This window comes from Heterocephalus glaber, unplaced genomic scaffold (assembly GCF_053883595.1).
Source record: "Heterocephalus glaber isolate CG9 unplaced genomic scaffold, H.glaber_assembly_v1.0 deba00001531, whole genome shotgun sequence".
Classification (NCBI taxonomy): domain Eukaryota; kingdom Metazoa; phylum Chordata; class Mammalia; order Rodentia; family Bathyergidae; genus Heterocephalus; species Heterocephalus glaber.
In genome coordinates this window covers 21094728-21115403 of record NW_028258329.1, presented here as the reverse complement: position 1 = coordinate 21115403, position 20676 = coordinate 21094728, and the positions used below count along the sequence as shown (strand labels likewise).

The 20676-nt window shown below is 41.4% G+C and overlaps 1 protein-coding gene across 4 annotated transcripts in view; it reads right to left on the bottom strand.

Moving 5' to 3' along the window:
• The window catches only part of Sh3gl3 (SH3 domain containing GRB2 like 3, endophilin A3), a 152125-nt gene that overhangs the window by 71670 nt on the left and 59779 nt on the right, over positions 1-20676 (bottom strand). The window contains exon 2 of one of the 4 annotated variants that reach the window (XM_087188455.1): positions 7242-7343. The exons of the other annotated variants lie outside the window; for them this stretch is intronic. The gene's annotated coding sequence lies outside the window, so the exon portion shown is untranslated. The remainder of the gene's footprint in view (positions 1-7241; positions 7344-20676) is intronic. 4 annotated transcript variants of the gene reach the window in all.

The window sequence follows — 20676 nt, the reverse complement described above, 5'->3', positions numbered from 1 at the left end:
GATTTATTCACCTAGAAGCAAGTTTAACAAGAAAAGCTATCTCACACCTTCCTCCTCTGAGTAGTAGAAATAATGCTCGTGTCTGGTAATCCACATCTGGAAGTTCCTGTTCAGCAAAGTCACAGCCAAACTATACAGATTCTAATAATCTACATTCAACAGAGCAAGAAGCTTAGGGGCCATTACATTGTGACTATGTCCCCTACACCCCAAATGCCGCTTCGAGTTTAATCATTAGAGCAGCATGATAAAAATAATAATTAATCCTACCCTAAGTAACTAGTGAAAATGCATATAGTAAATATTGGAAGAACTGAATCAAGACAGAGTTCACATGCGGACACCTTCCTCTCTGCCACACCAAATGCAGAGATTACATAGAGAGGAATAGGACATATCCACAACAAGAATGAAAAACCAGAAAAAAGGTGCCCTAAGAAGATCATAAATGGTGAGAAATTCCGAGAAGGCAGAGATCAGATGAGATCAGAGAGCTGAGAAAAAAGCTGACCAATATACACACAGCAGAAAACTGCTCCCAAGATATAAATTAACGCAGAGAAAATCTGAGACTAAAATAAGTAAACATAAGAAGAACGGGTAACTATCAAGATACTTACTTAAAAACAAATTCTATGGAAAGTAAGGAGGATTTGTGATGCCCTATTCCCCAGCTCCACACCCCAACTCTATACCCAAAGGCATATTCCACAATTACACTATCTTGGTTCCCATCCTGCTTCACTGCTTGGTCGAGAAGCGACTCTGGGCAAATTATTGGAGTGCTCCATGCCTCTGGTTCCTTATCTGCAATATTTGGGTAATAACAGAACCTGTCTGGTCCCTGGACCACTGAACCCACTGATCGCCACACCCAGCCTATGCTAAGTGCTTCCAGGAATGAGGGAAGGCTGTTGGGTGAACAGACAAAACCTACCCCAGCTACCTACAATGACCAACCTGGCCCTTCACTGATACAGAGTAAAACCAGGAATCACAGAAATTTGAGGAAAACAGGGACATGAGAGAAAGAATGAAAGAGGAAACTTTAGAATGATTCAAAGGCAGGAGAGAGATAATCTAGATCTAGAAGGGAAGATTTTAAGTTTACATTAATATTCAGATAAATTTAGGAAGTTATTATATACATAAAACAAGAATACACTACTATGAAAAAGGAGCAACCAGAACAAGGTGGAAAACTTGACTTTAATTTTAAAAAAGTGAATCTCAGAATGAACAGAGCTGAAATCAGAATTAGCTTATTAAGAATACAGAGTTAGGGCTGGGGATTTAGTTCAGTGTTTCTGCCTCGCAAGCACAAGGACCTGAGTTCAATTCCCGTTACCAAAAAAAAAAAAAAGAAAAAGAATACAGAGTTAAAGAAATACCCCAGCAAAGAACAAGAGAAAGGAAGTAGAAAGAAGCTTGGCCTCATGCTCCTTGACTGAGGCTACCCTAGACTACCCTCTTTCTGAATTTCCTGCCCACTACACAAAGAAGAAGGCCTGCCTGATTTGGGCTCCCACAGGAGCTGATTCTAAATTGTGGATCAAACTCCTTTGAGAAAAGGAGTTCCAGTGGAAGGAAATGTGTCCAGTCTGTACCAAGGCTGACCCTTCTCAGCTCCCACACCTAGAAATCAAGAACTATTACCCAGGACCAATAGGATCTTTCCCCCAGCCCCCATACCCTGGTACTGGGGATTGAACCCAGGGCCTTCTCAAAGACCTACATCCCTACCCCTTTAAAAAAGTTTGTTTATAATTTTGAGACAGGATCTTGCTAAGATACTAAGTTCACAGGGTGGGCTACAACTTGTGATTCTTCTGCCTCAGCTTCCCAGAGTGCTGAGAATTATAGCCATATGCCACCAGAGCTGGCTTGGGTCTCTTCTTACATTTTGCAAACCTTAGGTTTGTCTCAAAAGGGACACCCATAGGTGTTCCTGCAGTTTGTCCAATATTGGGCAGAACTTCTTTCAAGTTGAATGCTTCTTTTTTCCAGTTTCTAGCTCTGATCCAGGTTCCCATCTATTTGTATTTTTTGTTGGCTGTGTTCAAGTAAGGTTAATGGATGAGTCTGGTATCTGTCTCATGAATCTCTTTACATATGTTTCTTTCAAAGCTTGCCAACACATCCCAAGACAGTAATTCAGTACAGGCCTCTCTGAGCCTGACCTTCTGAAAACTTTTCTAAGTAGGATTTGTGTTTGATTCCATTCAGAGCAAAACATGGTCTTTCAGGATTTTCTTTGCTGGGCACAGTGGCACACAACTATAATCCCAGCTAGTCAAGAGATTGAGGAAGGAGGAACACAAGTTTGAAGCCAGCACAAGTAACTTACTGAGACCTTGTTTCAAAATAAAACTTTAAAACATCTGAGGATGTAGCTCAGGAAAAAAAACTGGTTTTGTATAAGACCCTACATGGGTAAGGCAGGTTATTGAGAGTGTACTTAATCATGAAGGTGCCTCCCTTTCTTGGAACCTGGGTTCCTGGGACCAATTTGTGCCCAGGGCCAGACCATGACAGGTGCAGAAACTTAAGGTCATGCTGGAATTTTGGGAGGAGTCACTCTCTACCTTCTTCCTTTGTGGGGTATATTGTTTACATATGCTTTTTGCCAATCTAGGCAGGCAAAGACCTGATGAGGGCTGTGTTGAGTGGCTCTTTAGGTGTGTTTCAAAGATTAAGTGGTAGAACAACAGAGTGAGTCTTGAGCCACATGAAATAATTTGGCTACAAAAACATACTTTATTCTCCTCAAGTCATCCTGTGTGACCTAGGGAAATTCTAAAACCTTCAAAAAGAGGTAGAAAGTAGAAGCTGAGGATGTTTTATTCCTAATGCTCACCAATAAATATCAGTCTAGAGACAGTTCTAGCACAATTAACATGCCTCAGTTTTTAAAAACAAATAACCAAGAACCCTTACTTGAAATAAAATATTGCATTAAAAAGCCCTTGACCTGTGATAGTCTTTTTCCAGATGATAACTTATAAAGTTGAAAAATATAAAAAAGTATAATCTTATTAAATTATTTATTTAGTTATATGAATTAAAAGGCTGGATTCCTCTATTCCCTGACATAACAGTCTTGGACAATTCTACTTTTTTCTAAATTATATACACAATTTCTTCTATAAAAGTGACAGTAAATTATACATATTTACCTGTAACCACCCTAAGATGAGACCTTTTCTGGCATTTGTTTAAGAACAAAAAAACTTTAGTGCCCTCTTTGCTCCCAGCTAAACACAGTGGGTCACTGTCTCTCCTTACAAGTCCTGCTGTTTGGTAATATTTAATGATGCTGAGAGCAAGTTGGAGGGAAAGATTTGTAAGTGGCTATTTCTTTCTAAATGTTTTGTTTTTAGGTCTTGGAGTTAATTTTTAATTTTTTAATTAATTTAACTCATCTTTCCTAGAAAAAATTCATTTCTTCTTTATAATGTGAAGTACTTTTCATTTCTTCATGAATTTTGCTTGGCCTGCATGGAACTCCTAAGAGCTTCAGAAGCAGGTTAATGAATCTGTGAATTTTTAATTAAAAAAATCTATAGACAGATGCAAAGGTTCAGAGGCTACTGGCCTAAACCAACAGGAGGGCAGAGGAGGGAGTGATGAGGAGAGAGAGGCAGAGACTGACACAGACATCGCTGCACTGGGAGGGCTCCACCCTCAACATCAAGGAAAATGAAAGGCTGGGACCCGGAGTATCAAGGGGATCCTCTGGAAGAAGATCCCAAAAAGAAGGTTGGTGCCACCAAAGATTTTAAAAAGCCGTGCACTGCGCTAGTAAAGCAAATACTAACCAGAGGGAAGACAGAGGGGTGCAGCAAGGAAGCAAACACCCGCTACACCCATGGTGGCCATGGCTGTCCTACCTGGAGGGAGGCGACTGCCATCAGCCAGGGCTCCAGCTGTGCCACACATGGACACAGACATCCTAGCGAGTGAACCCAGACCACGCTGCCCGATGAACACAGTGCTCTACAAACAGGATGCATGAGGACACTGAACACTGAGAGTGGTGAGGGAATAAATCTCCAGGTCCTCAACCTCGCATGCACTCTCTGGCAGCTGAAAGACTCCTGAATCCAGAACCCCCTCTGCCATGTTAGGGGGGAAAAGCACAGGCCTCTCCTGTCCTGAGTCCCAGAGTGTCAACCCAGAGTGTGGTCACCTCTGTGCATCCTCAGCTTCCCCGTTCAGATCAGATCTGACAGGACTCAAGCCTTTCACAGTCTCAGAGGTAACCTGCCATCATTTCCTCAGTTCTTCCCTGTCCACCACCTTCTCTAGTCCATACTTCTCAGAAACACCTCTATTTCTGTGGTTGTTGTTGTTTGTGGTGCTGGGGATTAAACTCAGGACCTTTGCATTCAGCTCTGTCCCCAGCACCCCTCTCATTCTTAGACAGGGTCTAAGTTTTGCTAAATTGCCCAATTTGAGCTCGAATTTGCAATCTTCTTGTCTCAGCCTCCTCTTTAAGCAGCCCTAGACACTGTCCCAATTTCCTCACTTCCTGTTCACTTCTCAACTCATGCAAAGCCAATACTGCCAGCTGCCTATTCAAGGAACTCTCTCTTCTTCCTGCTGACAGGAGCAGGGTTTTGTTCCAGGTGGCAATGTGTCTGGCCCAGGCTACGCCAGAACTATCCTTGCTTTCCAGAGTTCATTCCAGCCACAAGTGTCACGGTCTCATTGCGGCTAACAAGACCTAAGCAGAAGCCAGCCACATAAGGATTTCTGGGAAGCTTTTAATGTCTTAATATAAAAGTGCCACTCTTTCTCCTTCCTTCATACCTTGAATACAAACATGATGTCTCAGGCTGCAGCTCAAGGCCATGAAGAAAGATTTTAACAAAGATGAAGACCCCCAAACACACACTGGCGGCCTCCACCTCTGCACTCTCGGCATATGAGAAAAGTAAACTCCAATCAGCAGCCCGCTATGGATGAATTCTATCCTTGCAGCCCACCTCATTCCTTACTGATGCTCCTTACAATCTGCTGTCATTGGTGACCTAACTCCCACACCCTGAGGATCCAATTTGGCCCCCCACTGAGATGACCTCTCTGAGACATCTGGACACTACTGACCATTCTCTTTTTGAAACAATCCATTTTCTTGGCCCCTTCTCACCCCTGTCTCTCCCAGATACTCCTCAGTTACCTTTTTATCCAACCAGGGTTACATCATTGGCCTTCTGCATCCTTCACCCTAAGTACAGTAAACCTCCAAGATGATTTTATCTGTGTTTCATGGATGTACTGACCACCTATATGTGCTACTCACTTGGAAATCTATAACCCAGCCCAAACTTCTCTCTTAAACTTCATTTTTTTTTCCACACTCAATTGCCTACTGGAAATTTTCTCTTTTTTTTTTCCTTAAATATTTTTAGTGGTACATTTTAGGTATACAATATGTTTACATTTATCATTGGGTACTTGTACTTGTACGTGATGTATCTTGGTTCTTATTTTTTCCCCATTACCTGTGCGCCTTTTACCCCCTCCACCCTTCCCTATTTACATAGACTTTGTTTCCACTTTTTTTTCTTTTCTCATAATTTTTCCTTTCTCTTCTTTCCTTTCCCCTTCCCTTCCCACTTCCTCTACCCCTTTGGACCTTTTCTTCCTATTTCAAATCATCAATTATTCATTTTGATCATTTTAATCCTTATTTACACTTTTCAGTTTCTCACACTAGAGAAACTATTCGGTATTTACACATGTGTGTTCTATTTATTTCACTTAAGGGTGTGGTCTCAATATGCATCCATTTAGCTATAAATGTCTCTAGTTTCTCATTCTTTATGGCTGAGTAGTACTCCATTTTATAAAAGAACCACATCTTCTTTATCCAGTCTCCAGTTGATGGTCATTTGGGCTGTTTCCAAGCTTTAGCTATTACAAACTGTGCCGCTATAAACATGGGTGAGCATATATCACTGTGGTATGATTCTTTTAATTCTTTTAGGAAGATACCCAGCAGGGGAATAGCTGGGTCAAATGGGACTTCCAGTCCTAGTTCTTTGAGGTATCTCCATACTGATTTACACAGTGGTTGCACCAGTCTGCACTCCCACCAACAATGGAGAAATGCTCCTTTCTCCCCACACCCCCAGCATTTGTTATTGGTTGATTTCTTGATAGCAGTGGAAATTTTCTTTGGAAACTCCAAAGACAACTCAAACCCAAAATTTATAAACTTATCGTTCCCCTTCTCTGACTTACTATTTTCTTAATTAGTTAACAGAGCTGATACAGACTGAAATCTGAAAGTTGTCCTAGACCTTACAAATGTTAAAGAATGTATATATATATACACACATATTCACAAGTATGTGTGTACATATGTTCTCTTACCAAAAAAGTACAGCTGAAAGGCATGGATCTATGTGATTTCTCCTTGAAATTTAGAAGATGCAACCCTCATGACAAAACAACAAAGAATACAGAAATTCAATTAAAAAGAAACAGCCAGGAAGTCATGTACTTGCTGAAGCCTTCAGGAAGAAAGGCTGACTCACATTTTGTAATAAAGACCTTTAGGGGCTGGGGATTTAACTCAGTGGTACTTCGCCTGCCTCGGAAGCGCAAGGCCCTGAGTTCGATCCCCAGGACCACAAAAAAAAAAAAAAAAAAGACCTTTAGGACCACCAAAGACCCACTGAACTTCCTGGAGTGCACACATGTGCATATGAGTGTACACACACACAAACATACACACATACACACACACACAGCAAATGCTGTCCATTTTACATCCCAAACATCTTGCTTCCCTTTCCTCACACCCACAATTCAACCACCACCATCTCATCCCAGAACTACGTGGACAGCCTCCTACCTCCCTTCCTCAAACTCTCCTCCATGCTGCTCCCAACGATCCATCCAGAACACCCACATAATAATGTCACTCTCCACACTGATCAGCGACCCTCCATGGCCTGTAAAATGAAGTCCATTGTCTTTCACAGCACCCTGTGCCTCTACAATCTGCATGCCACCTGCCTCTCTCCAGCCTCACTCCCCGACAAGCACTAAACTCCATCCCTTGCTCTGTCCTCCCTTGTCACACTGCTCCCATTGTCCAGAAATTATTCCCACCTCACTGGCACGGCCCTCAAGGCTGAGTTCAGGTGTTTCCTAGGAACCCCAGCCTGGCTCAGCCAGGTGTCCCCCTGCAGATCCCTTCACGCATCCAGTGCTAATGTGGCACTCACCAGCCTGTAGGGTCATGAGGGCAAGACCTCAGCTGTCTTACTGATCCTGGAATGTCAGGCACTACCACGTGGATGCCAACTGGTGGGACCCTCAGCCGGTTCCTGCCCAGGCAAAAGAATGGAAGGGTCTCAAAGTCATCTGTGGGCATGTGAAGGACACTGTTTATATTTCTATTTCTGACATTTTTTCTTCAATGAAATTCTGAAAAATTAGGTCCTGAATGCTAGCAAACATGGTAACATTGTTTTACTTGGAGCTATGGTTTAAATATCCCCACCAAAACTCACTGTGAAGTAGTAGAAGGGGACACCAGTAAGATGTGAAGGGGATTTATGGATTAATGGGCCCTTGGATTATAAGGTTATCACACCCGTGGCTTTGTTATACAGGCAAGCTCTCTCTGGCTACCTTGTCCTCTCTCACTATGTGATGCCCCGCGCCATCTTGGGACTCTGCAGAGTTCCCATCGGCAAGAAGAACCTCACCAGATGTGGCCCCCTCGGACTTGAAGCCCCAGAACCATGAGCTGAGTAATCTTTATTCCTTATAAATCATCAAGAATTTACAAAATTCTTTAGAATTTGCTGTATTCTTTATAGCAACAAAAAATGGACTCAGACACTTGGTACAGGTATGGCGGGGCTGGCTACTTCTGTGCATGGGGAAGAAATAATCATGCTGTCTCTACAAATGTAATCTCCTAGCCTGGGAGCCTCCAGTGAAGTTAAAAAGATAAAAAAGAATTTCTCATCATGCAATTGCTAGACTGGGGAGAATAAAAAGCATGAGGATTAATGTAAGAAAGCAAAGCTGTTTTAGTGATTTTGAAATATGTAAAAGCACAAAATTACTGTGATTTTGTCTGGATCACTTGACAAGAATTATATGGGACATAGTACAAAAAAGTTTTTTTTAAAAAAAAACTTCTATAGAAAAAACCAGCTGAACAGAGTTCTAAATGAAAGAATAGATACATGAGAAGATATATCCCTTGAGGCAAAACAACACGTATAGAATTTAAATTTTTTTTAAAAAAACTACCCAGTAGATCAGTGAGTTGGAAGTGCTTTTAGGCAGAAGGGCTGATTATCCAACACATTATGGATGGAAACCTTCAGGGCCACCACGGCCCTGCGGAGCTCCCTAACTTCTACATTACCCATCACCTCTTCTCACAAAGACCATACTTCTCCACGCTCCAAGAAGAGCCAGACTTAGTGAAATGTCACAAGTGGAGAAGGGATCACTCACGGTGTAGTCAGTGTCTACCAGCTTTCCTCTGGAATCCACTGCCTGCTTATTTTTAAAGATGCTAAACACCAGGCACCATCGGCCCTACCCACTCTACCAGAAGATATTAGGGTGTTGCAGGGGTCCTTGCTTTTGCCAACATATTGGCCTCAAGGAGGAGAAGCCTCCCTGATTTCACATTCTTCTGTGTTTGAAGATTTGAGGCCCCTGGGAAATAAGAATGATAACAACAAAACAGGAAGAGAGAAAGTAAAAGAAAAAGACAGACAGGCAGACAGGAGAGAGAAAGAATAGAAAACAAGTATTTTAGGCCACACTGTATACATAGATTAAAGTTGGATCTCCATCTAAAGATAAGGGTCAAGCTGGGTGTGGTGGTGCATGCCTATCATCCCAGTACTCTGGGAGGCCCAGGCAATAGAATTACAAATTCAAGCCAACCCAGGCAACTTAGTGAGATCCTGTCTCAAAATTTAAGAAAAATTTTTAAAAAGGAGTGGGCATGAAGCTCAATGCAAAGATCCTAGATTCAACTCCCAGCATCAGGGCCAGGGATTTAGTTCAGTGGTTCTGCCGCCTGCCTTGCAAGTGCAAGGTCCCAAGTTCGATCCCCGGTACCAAAAAAGAAAAAAACACAAACACAATCATCAGTGAGGTGAAATCAACATCTTTATAAGTAAAAATTCCCAGCACCACAAAAATAAATAATTAATGAAGTTTTTAAAAGATAAGGGCCAGATATTTGCAGGATTTCATGAAAGCAAACCAACTTCAGCCACAGTAAGCTGAAAACCACTACATCTGTGAACTAATTCACAACTCAGAAAGTTTTGAAAGCCATACTGCTGCTTGAAATGTCTTGGGGAGTTTCCCAAATCTCATATAAGAAAAGTCAGTCTCAGATGCTGTTCTGCACTTTTCTTCCCTCTTCCCTGCACTCCCCTCCCTGCAGCCCACCCCTGCACTTCCCAGGCAGACAGAGCCAGGCATCTGCACAGGGTTTATTTGTCTCTACAATGTCATTTTCTGCTCAAGGCTAAAGGACTAAAGTCAAATGAGGTGCCACTGATATAGCAGCAAATACATAGTAACAATAAAGTGCACTGTTGGTCTATTTTGAGATGTCAGTAAGAGAGAAGAAAAGGTAGAAATAAATTATACACTCTTTTCCTTCCCGTAAAAATGTTCATGACCTTGCTCAACACTTTGCAACTGTACTTCCTTCACAGGATGTGACCTTGAAAAATTTTGTGTCGATCTGCTTTTCATAATTTAGGACCTGTTTTAAATTCATTTTAGGAACTTGCTTTTTTAAAAGAACCATCAAAAGGAATCCTTTGGTAAAATAAAAGGGTATTCATGCAAAGATCACCCTTAGATCTATTCATCAAATAAATTCAGATCTGGGAACATCTACTTTTCTTAAAATGCTGAATATCTCTATGATGGAGGGAGGGTTATTATTTAAGCATCTTAAAAAACGATCTTACAATCTTTCAACTGTACTAGTGCTAGCCTACACAGGCCTTTTCCTATCCTCACACAGAAGTTTTTATTGGATTCCTGAATCAGAAAAGGATTATTCCATAATCCCAAAATAGATTTTAAATCCTGCATATATTTTCCCTTTTCTTTGTTGAACTGAAATTACTGACTCAGAAAATTTAGTAATTTTTCTTCTTAACAATCACTAGGATGACAAAGCAAGAAAAGACAGTGTGTCAGATTCAATTCTAGAGCCAAACTAAGGTAGTAACAGTCTTGTGACCATTAGCATGTGGGATGGCTAAACAAGATCCAACAAACTTGCAAAACTGGGGTCATGAGAACTTGCCTCTTCCTCCATTCACTGGCAAGCAAGGAAAATGAGCAGGTACAGAATGTCCACGTCAATTTCTATGGAAGATGGGTTTGAGGAAGACTAGCCACAAAAAATAACACTGGGTTCTGAGCATTAAACTTACATCATAATTTTTGAAAATTCCACTATAGTGCAAATAAGTAATATCGAAGATGAAAGTTTCAGGCATATATTGTGCTAGAAAGAACAGCTCCAATTTACTGAGATTACAGGCATGCACCACTATGCCTGGCTGGACACAGTACATTTTAAGATCCAGTGAAGAAGACTCTTACTCCCAACACTTCTCCCTCATTCAGCCCCTTCCCCACCACCACCACCCCGTGGTGTCCTGAAAATTCTGTCTCCAAAGCAGGTAGCCCAGCCTCTCACTTCCCCTGTACAGCAACCTGTGTCTAACTCACCTGTAGCTGTCCCCTGTCAAACAGCCCTGTCTTGATGTTGGGGTAGTTGTGAATCAGCATGGATGGTGATAAAACCCACCTGGTCACACACAAACAAGTAACAGGTGGGTTACATCTTTGGGAGATAATTCTCCCTGGGTCTCTCATGTTTCTGATCCCTTTGTTCAAGATTCTGAAGATATAATGTCTCTCCCCAAGGAAAAGGACAGGTTTGTATTTTGTCCAGTATAATAAAAACAATATTGCCCTCAAGGGCAACAGCCAGGCCAGCTTCCAGCCCATTATAAACATTTCCAGTTCCCTTGGCCAGAGCTTCCCCACCTCTAACCCAAGCCACTGTAGGTCAGGGTCACTTGGCCCTCAGCACATGTGGCCTGTGGGAAGCTGGACTCAGGGCACGGGCTCAAGGACACACAGACACTCACACTGCTTTGAGTGAGGCAGTTGTGTGTTTCTGACTCAGAGTCCTGGGTCTGCTGCCAGCATTCACAACCTGAGGCAGCTAACTGGTCAGGATAACGCCTCAGACCCAGCATTATGTTTGACTTACACTACTGTGTGTGAACAAACTACACAGCTTAGGAAATGAAAAAGTAACAACATAATCTGGACATGGAAAAGATGTATTAATAAATGTACAAAAGCACTTATCATTTAGGAAACAAATGGAGAAAGCTGACGATTTTAAAATTAAGAATTTTGATCACTAGCATAAGAAACTGCAAGAACTTCACAAACACATGGAAATTGAATAACGCTCTCCTCAGCAACCAATGGGTCACAGAGGAAATTAAAGAAGAAATTTGACAGTTTTTACAAATAAATGATAATGCCAATACAACAAACAGGAATCTATGGGACACAATGAAAGCAGTTCTACAAGGGAAATTCATAGCAGTGAATGCCCACACTAGGAAAACAGAGCAAGCTCAAATAAACAACCTAATGCTGAATCTTAAGCACCTAGGAGAAGAAGAGCAAGACAAACCCAAAGCTCTTACAATGGAAGAAATTATAAAGATCAGAGCAGAAATCAATCCAATGGAGACTAAGAGAACAATACAAAAAATCAATAAATCATAGAATTGGTTTTTTGAAAGAATAGATAAAATTGATAAATCCTTAGCTAACCTTATCAAAAAAAGGAAAGAAAAGGCTCAAATACATGCAATTAGGAATGAAAAAGTTGAAGTCACAACAGATCCAGCAGAAATCCAGAGGATCATCAATGCTTAGTTTGAGAACTTATACTCTAATAAAATGGAAAACAAAGAAGAAATGGACAGATTTCTAGATACATATGAATTACCAAAGTTGAATGAAGAAGATATAAAAATTCTGAACACCCCAATTACAATCAGTGGAATTGAAAACATAATTAAAAATCTACCAACACCAAAGAGAGATTATGTAAAGGTGTAAATTTCCAATGATGAATGTCATTATATTGTATAACTAAAATGTACCAATAAAATTAATTTTTTAAAAAAATCTACCAACAAAGAAAAGCCCAGGTCCTGATGGCTTCACTGATGAATTCCACAAAACATTTAGAGAAGAACTATTGCTACTACTCTTTAAACTTTTCAATGAAATTGAAAGGGAAGCAATACTTCCAAATTCATTCCAGGAAGCAAGTATTACTTTGATTCCAAAACCAGGGAAAGACACAACCAAAAAAGAGAACTACAGGCAAATCTCCCTAATGAACAAAGATGCAAAAATCCTCAATAAGATACTGGCAAACAGAATACAGAGGGTCATCAAGAAGATCATACACCCTGACCAAGTTGGATTTATCCCAGGGAATGCAAGGATGGTTCAACATATGTAAATCAATAAATGGTAATACACTATATTAACAGTCAAGGACAAAAACCATATGATCATCTCAATAGATGCAGAAAAAGCATTTGATAAAATTCAACACCCATTCATGATAAAAACCCTACAGAAAATTGGAATAGATGGTCTTTATGTCAACTTGAAAAAGGCTATCTATGAAAAACCAACAGCCGACATCATACTAAATGGTCAAAAACTGAAAACCATCATGCTGAAATCAGGAACAAGACAAGGATGTCCACTATCACCACTCCTGTTCAATATAGTTTTGGAAACATTAGCCACAGCAATTAGAAAAGAGAAAGAAACAAAAGGAATAAAGATAGGAAAGGAAGAAGTTAAACTGTCATTATTTGCTGACGATATGATACTCCACATAGAAGACCCAAAACACTCTGCCAAAAGACTTCTAGACTTAATTGACAGATTCAGTAGAGTAGCTGGATATAAGGTCAACACTCAAAAATCAATTGCCTTCTTGTGCACAAATAACAGACTTAAGGAAAGAGAAATTAGGGAAACAACCCCTTTCCCAATAGCATCCAAAAAATAAAATATTTAGGAATCAATCTAATGAAGGAAGCAAAAGACTTCTACATTGAGAACTATAGCACCCTGAAAAGAGAGATCAAAGTGGATATAAGAAAATGGAAAGACATCCTCTGTTCCTGGGTGGGAAGAACCAATATAGTGAAAATGGCCATACTTCCAAAACTGCTATACAGATTCAATGCAATCTCAATTGAAATTCCAGCAGCATATTTCATAGAACTAGAGAAAACAATCAAAAAGTTCATCTGGAACCAGAAGAGACCTAGAATAGCAAAAGGAATTCTAGGCAACAGTGTCATGGTAGGGGGTATCACAATTCCCAACTTGAAACTGTACTATAAAGCCACTGTGATAAAAACAGCATGGCACTGGCAAAGAAACAGACCCGAGGATCAGTGGAATAGATTATAAGATGCAGAAACAAATCCAGACATACTCAGCTACCTCATCTTTGACAAAGGAGCCAACCACCCTCACTGGAGGAAAGATAGCCTCTTTAATAAATGGTGCTGGAAAAACTGGATTTCAACTTGTCAAAGATTAAAACTAGGGCCAGGGATTTAGCTCAGTGGTTCCGGCGCCTGCCTCACAAGCGCAAGGTCCTGAGTTCAATCCCTGGTACCAAAAAAAAAAAAAAAAAACAAAGATTAAAACTAGATCCCTATCTTTCACCATGAACTAAACTAAAATCCAAGTGGATTAAAGTTCTAAATATTAAAACAGAAACACTAAACGTGCTGGAAGACAAGTTAGTAGAACTCTCAAAGACATTGGCATAGGAAAAGACTTTATGAACAAATCCTTAGTAGCACAGGAACTAGCACAAAGAATCAACAACTGGGATCTCATCTCATTAAAAAGCTTCTGCACTGCGAGAGAAACCACCAACAGAGCTAAGAGACAACCTACAATGTGGCAAAAAATTTTTACCAGCTGTTCCTCAGACAAAGGTCTACTACCTAGAATAAAGAACTCAAAAAAATCAGACCCCCCAAATATAAAGACCCAATTCAAAAATGGGCATCTGAAATGAACAGACATTTCTCAGACAAAGAAGTAAAAGCAGAAAATAAATATATGAAAAAATGTTCAGCATCACTGGTTATTCACAAGATGCAGATGAAAATAACACTGAGATTTCACCTCACACCAGAAAGAATGGCTGCTGTCATGAAATCAACCAATAACAAGTGCTGACAGGGTTGTGGGGAGAAAGGAACCCTTTTCATTGTTGGTGGGAGTGCAGACTGGTGCAACCACTGTGGAAATCAATATGGAGATACCTCAAACAACGAGGATTGGAAGTCCCATTTGACCCAGCTATTCCCCCGCTGGGTATATTCCCCTGCTGGGTATCTTCCCCAAAGAATTAAAAGAATCATACCACCAGCAATACATGCGCACCCATGTTTATAGTGGCACAGTTTGTATTAGCTAAAACTTGGAAAAAGCCCAATTGCCCATCAACTGGAGACTGGATAAAGAAGATGTGAGGGTTTTTTTTAATAAAATGTAGTACGACTCAGCCATAAAGAATGAGAAACTAGAGACATTTATAGCTAATGGATGCACATTGAGACCATACTCTTAAGTGAAATAAATAGAACACTCATGTTTAAATACCAAATAGTTTCTCTGGAGTAAAAAACTAAAAGTGTAAATAAGAATCAAAATGTATAATTGATATTGTGAAATAGGAAGAAAATGTTTAAAGGAGTAGGGGAAGTGGGAGGGGAAGGGGAAAGGAAAAAAGGGAAAGAAAAAATATGAGAAAAGGAAAAACATGGAAACAAAGTATTTGTAAATAGGGAACGGTGGAGGGGGTGAAGGGAGGGCAGGGGAATGGGGAAAAAATAAGAGCCAAGAGAGCCGAGGATTTAGCTCAGTGGTTCTGCCACCTGTTTTGCAAGCGCAAGGACCTGAGTTCAATCCCCAGTACCAAAAACAAAAAAAAAATAAAAATAAATAAGAAGCAAGACACATCATGTAAAGGTACAAGATCCCAATCATGAATGTAACTGTATTGTATAACTAAAATTTACCAATAAACGAAATGGAAAAAAACTAAGAATTTAAACTGATTAACAGATCCCACTGAGAGAGTAAGAGAAGATAACCACAGTACAGTTCTACAGTGGTAGTCCATACTGCCATAGAAAGGGAGGGATTACAGCCACACAGAACATGGACAGAATGAAATCATGGATGAAAAAACATCAAAACACAAAAGGTGCAACATGGCTCTGTTTTGGTAAGTTCAAACCTGGGTGAAAGTAACCCCCAGTATTTAGGTGTGCCTACTTAGGTTGTGAAACTATAAATAAAATCAGTAAGTGATTGCTGCAAAAGACAGGATGGTAATTATTTGGGGTGGGGTGAGATGAGCATCTAATGTAAAGGGCAACATGGGGGAATTTCTGTCCTATTTCCTGTTTTTCATGGGGGTACACGATGGTTTATAACAATCCAACAATCTGCACACTTCTGTCTTATGCACACTTATGCCTTTAAAAACTGGAACAGAAAAGAAAGAAATACCCAAGTCAAACCGAAAAACAAACTAAAAGTCTCCCCAGCCTGTGAGCCCCTTTCCAACACAACCTGACCATTCCCCTCATGGTCTGCCACTGCCCCACTTTAACCCCTATATGTGCAGCACCGAACACTGTTTTGCCTTGGTCTTTTCTGATTTTTACACAAATTACAGCAACTCAATATTTGTATCAGAGCCTGAAAATTCTCCTTGGTAGGCTGATTAATAACCGTGATCTGTATGCCTCTATACTGTATATGCTTCTGTCAACTGCACAGTATTTTTGTAGTGAATTAAACACAGTTCTGTAGAAACAAATACAATATGCCAGAACTTTACAAATGTGTGTGAAATCACACTGAGAACACCAATTTAGATTTAGCAAAACAGTTATCTATGACATTAACTTGGTGGTGTTAATTTGAATTTTATTGGGTCTGGAGTTTCATTTGCATTTAATTTTAAGTAAGTTTGGAGTTTATAGCTGTCTTTGAGCTGTAAGCATATGTTAACAATTTTATGTTTATACATATTTAAGTAACAATGTAATAAATATAACCCTAAGTCAGCACAGGTGCCCTTTATGAAAAGGGCCTCCCTTCACACAGGTTGCAGAAACCTGCCTAGGAATCAGCGCCCCTTCTCTCCCTCTCGCCAGTGCCCTGCACCTCTCCCCCTCTGCCTGGGGACAAAACCAGAACGTGCCACTTAAAGCCAGGCATTTCAAGCAAAACACTCTCCAAGCATCTGCAAGATCTCCATGGAGCGACGTCTAGCCCTCAGCCTGCCAGCTCTGAATGGAAATTCATTCTGATTCCATTTGTCATACAGGTGATCAAAGCTGGGGACCAAACTAAGGTACCAGCAATTGAGCAAAGTATGAAAACAGTTTATTTGTGCCAGGGGACAATTCTTTGAAATGTTAATGAGCAAACATGATCCAGAGCTTGTGCTTTGCCATCACTCCTGCTTATGAACTGGTATAGAACCCACTCATCCAGCAATCAGTTTCCACTGGCTCCCATAGGAAATTACAGAAATGGTGGCTTAAACCAATATGGATGTATTACTTTACAGTCCTGGAGGCTGCAAGTCAAAATCAGTCTTGCAGGGCCAACATGAGGGTATCAGCATGGCTGGTTCCTTCATGAGGCTTTGGGGGGAACCCGTTTGCTTGCCTTTTCTGTCTTCAGGAGGTCACCTGCATTCCTCAGCCCTGGTCCCTGCATCGCATCACTCCAGTCTCTGGCTTCCATCTTCACATGCCCTTTTGCACTCCATCCTGCCTCTGTCTTATTCAGACCCCTGTGACTATATGGAGCCACGAGGTCACCTGGAATAATCTATCCTAAGGTCCTTAGTTTAATCTCATCTATAAGATCCCTTTGCCATACTCACAGGTTCCAGGGATTAGGACATGGACACTCTGGGGGGTTATTATTCATTCCACTGACTACATCCTGGTGGCAGAAGGTTGACCTGTGACAGCTGTGGATAAGACCAACTCAATTCTTTGTTTAAATGCCAAGGAGTCAGAAGGGGCACACAGACACTGCCCAAATGCAGTTCTCTATGAACAGACTCTCAACCACAAAGCACAACTATTGCCGCCTACAGACTGTTTTGCAGTTCATCTGATTCTTTTAAACTCAAAACAACTCAAAGAATTTGCTTTTGCCTTTTTAAACATTTTATTTTCAAATAATGACTGGCTTCTGAGAATTGCAAGAATATTATAAAGAATTCCCCTGTATTACAAAGCATTTCCAATACCCTTCATGGATTCCCTAGATTTTGCTTGTCTGCTTTTATTACACCCCCCCCCATTTTCCCTCTCTCCACCAAACCATTTTGAGAACAAATTGCAGATATGATGCCCCTTTATTTCCAGTGCACTTTAACCTTTGAAAGGGTTTGCAAAATAGGACTGAATTACAGCAGGAAAAGTTTTTCAGGGAAAATATTCTTTAGGTCTCAAAATTCAAAGGAGACAAGTCCTTGCTTTGGAAAACAGAGATGATATGGTCACATCTCAATGTACTGCAAAAAGTTCTTGTTCGTTTAATATTATCCCAATCTCCAGGCACTGAGTTTTTCCCCTGAGCCTCTCTTTAGCAGGTACCTGTAAAACACAGCCTCTACCCACTACAAAGCTGAGGAAAGCAGACCCATGGGCAGCAGAAGGGACTCTGGTGGACAGCTTGCTTCTCACTGTCTTCTCTATGTCCTAACCTAAAGGAAACTGAAACTTCCTGTGGAACCAGAGTGTCCCCATTTTCACCAGTGCTCTGTTCTCTGGGTCCATCCCATTCATTTATGATGACTATCATTTAGGATACTCGTCTATTTACGGTCCTTATCCATTCATGACTTTCTGCTCTGGCCACTCCTAGGATTAGGTGGGAAAATCCCATTCACCAAAGCTTCACTGAGCATTTTCAGGAGCCCAGGCTGAGTGGGAAGCAGAAACGAGGCAGGGTCACGATGAAGCAGGAGAGACAGGTGTGCAAAGCACAAATGTGTGCAAAGAATCATGATGAGAGCCCAGAGTATGGCAAAGTGCCCTGGGAGGTGGGTGAGGACCAGGCCTTGGAAACAGAGCAGCACTGAGAGGGTCTAGAAGGAGGGGAAGGAGGTTCCCAGGTGAAGGAAAAGCCCCAGCCAAAGCACTGAGCACCAGTAGGGACAGCAGGTGACACATCCACCTGGAAAGGGAGGCTGAATAAGGTCATGAGAGCACCTGACACCATGTTAGTTTATCCCATGGCCTTCACAGTTGGTTCATAGAAATTCCTTCTTTCGCCAAGCAATTAATATCCCACAAGTTTAATATCCAAAACCATGACTTACTTCTATTTCAAACAATTTCTCAAAGAGCTATCTAATCCCACACCTCCCAGCTTCCTGCTGTGAGGGACACACCTAGTGGAAGGTAAGTGGGGGAAAAGATATCGAAAATAACTCAGCAGTGACATACAGGATCCCAACAGGAAATGTCCAACATGTGTTTTAACTTTGACTATTTCTTCATGGAGTCACTGAGAACTGTCTGAAAAGGAGCACCAGGATTTGTCACAATGTTATGTAAATCTAATCCAAAAGGGTTCTTTTAGATTGCTCTAAAAGTTGAGAAAGAAAAAAAGATATAACTTTTTTAAAACGCAAGAAGCAGAAAAAACACTGCTAGCAGCTCATTCTTCTAGCTGATGAGCACTTTTAAGTGCTCTGTGTGTTAACACCTACTCCGAGGAAGTTGCGGGGAGACAGGAGTGTGGTGACAGCACGGAAGGTGGGAATCAGAGGCCCAGCTCCACAGACACCTTGAGGGGGACCAGGAAAAAGGAGAGGAGCAGCTTTCAGGAGGCTGGGAGCAAGCAAAGCTCAGCCGTGGCCACTGCCCAAAAGCAAACTCTTGAAACATAGGTAGTTACAAGACTTATGAGCTTAGGGATGGTTTTCAAATGAAAGCTACAAAAGAACTCACCCTCACCTAACCCACCATTCCACCATCCTACCAACAAACCACCTCACCACCCCCACCACTCCATCCCACTAACACACGATCCCACCATTCTACCCCCCCTCCCCTCACCCACCCTCCTACTGAGATCTTCCCAGGAAGAGTCCTTGAAGAACTTCAGAACTCACTGATTAACTGACAAAAACGGATGAGCCAAGTCCCCGTAAATACCCTAAGTAGATGGTGGCCATTATTCACCTTGACAGCCTGTCACAGTCACTCTAACCCTCTGCAGGGGAGCCAGGAACCACGTGCAACACCAGACACAGTGAGTTGCACTGCTGACACTGGGCAGAGACTCATGATGAGTGACTGTCCTTCCAAGGACCCTTGAGGCCCAGTGTTGCCCCAGGTGTCGAATACCGTCTTATTCAGGATCCTGGGAACCAGAAGCAGCAGCCAAGCCACACCAGGGCATGAAGCCACAACCAGCCCTGCTCAGGGGGAGGTGCTGGAGGAGCCCGGGAAGAACAGTGAAGATCGAGGGTGAGGCTTCCTGGGAGTTGAGGTGCTCAGGTGGGGAAGGAGCGTGTGCACAGAACACCCAAAAGGGAACCCTTAATCTTGGATGCAAAGCAAGTGAGAGGGCAGCTTTGAGCCCAAGAGAATAGCAGTTCCCAGACTTCAGGATTTCACAGGCAGCAGATGCCCACAGCAGCAGCAGTAGGCTTACAAGGTAAGAAAACATACCCAGTTTTTCACTGTCCCAGGAAAGGACACAAAATTTTTAAACCTCTGTTTCATCTTTAAAGGAATTTTAATACTAAAATTATAGAAAGAACATACTATCTGAATTCAAGTAAATTCAGACTTAAAAGAAATTTACTTTTTCTCCTTATTTGTCCTTACTTTTTCTCATCTTGTTAAGAACCACTGAACACTTTGTAGGAGGCTACAACTTTGCATCTGGTGGTAGACAGCATGTGGCTGGACAGTTGCCACTCTGGCAGGCCTCTTTCTGCCTGTGGTCCTGGGCAGAGGATGCTTTCCTTAGAGAGCAGGCCCAAGGCGCAGACACTGGGGTGCCAGGATCCACAGGAGACCTCTACTTAATTTGTTCTTATTGGCTAGTTTTCCTTTGGGAAAGCTTAAATGTTTCACTCCATTTGGTGGTGAGCATGTTTTAAGGAGTCCATTTAGAGCCAGAAAACAGATTAACTGATTCCTTCTCTCTTTTTACTTTGACTACCAGGAAGCTCGATATCAAATGTGTGCATCAGTATTAGCAACACCATGGATCTTTACACATAAATACTCATAGAAATGGAAAAAATGGAAATAAAGTCTTTGTAAATAGGGAAGGGTGAAGGGGGTGAAGGGAGGGCTGGGAATGGGGAAAAAATAAGAACCAAGATGCATCATGTAAAGGTACAAGTTCCCAAAGAGAAATATAAATGTGTTGTATACCTAAAATGTACCAACAAAAGAATTTAAGAAAAAATAAATAAATACATACATACATACATAC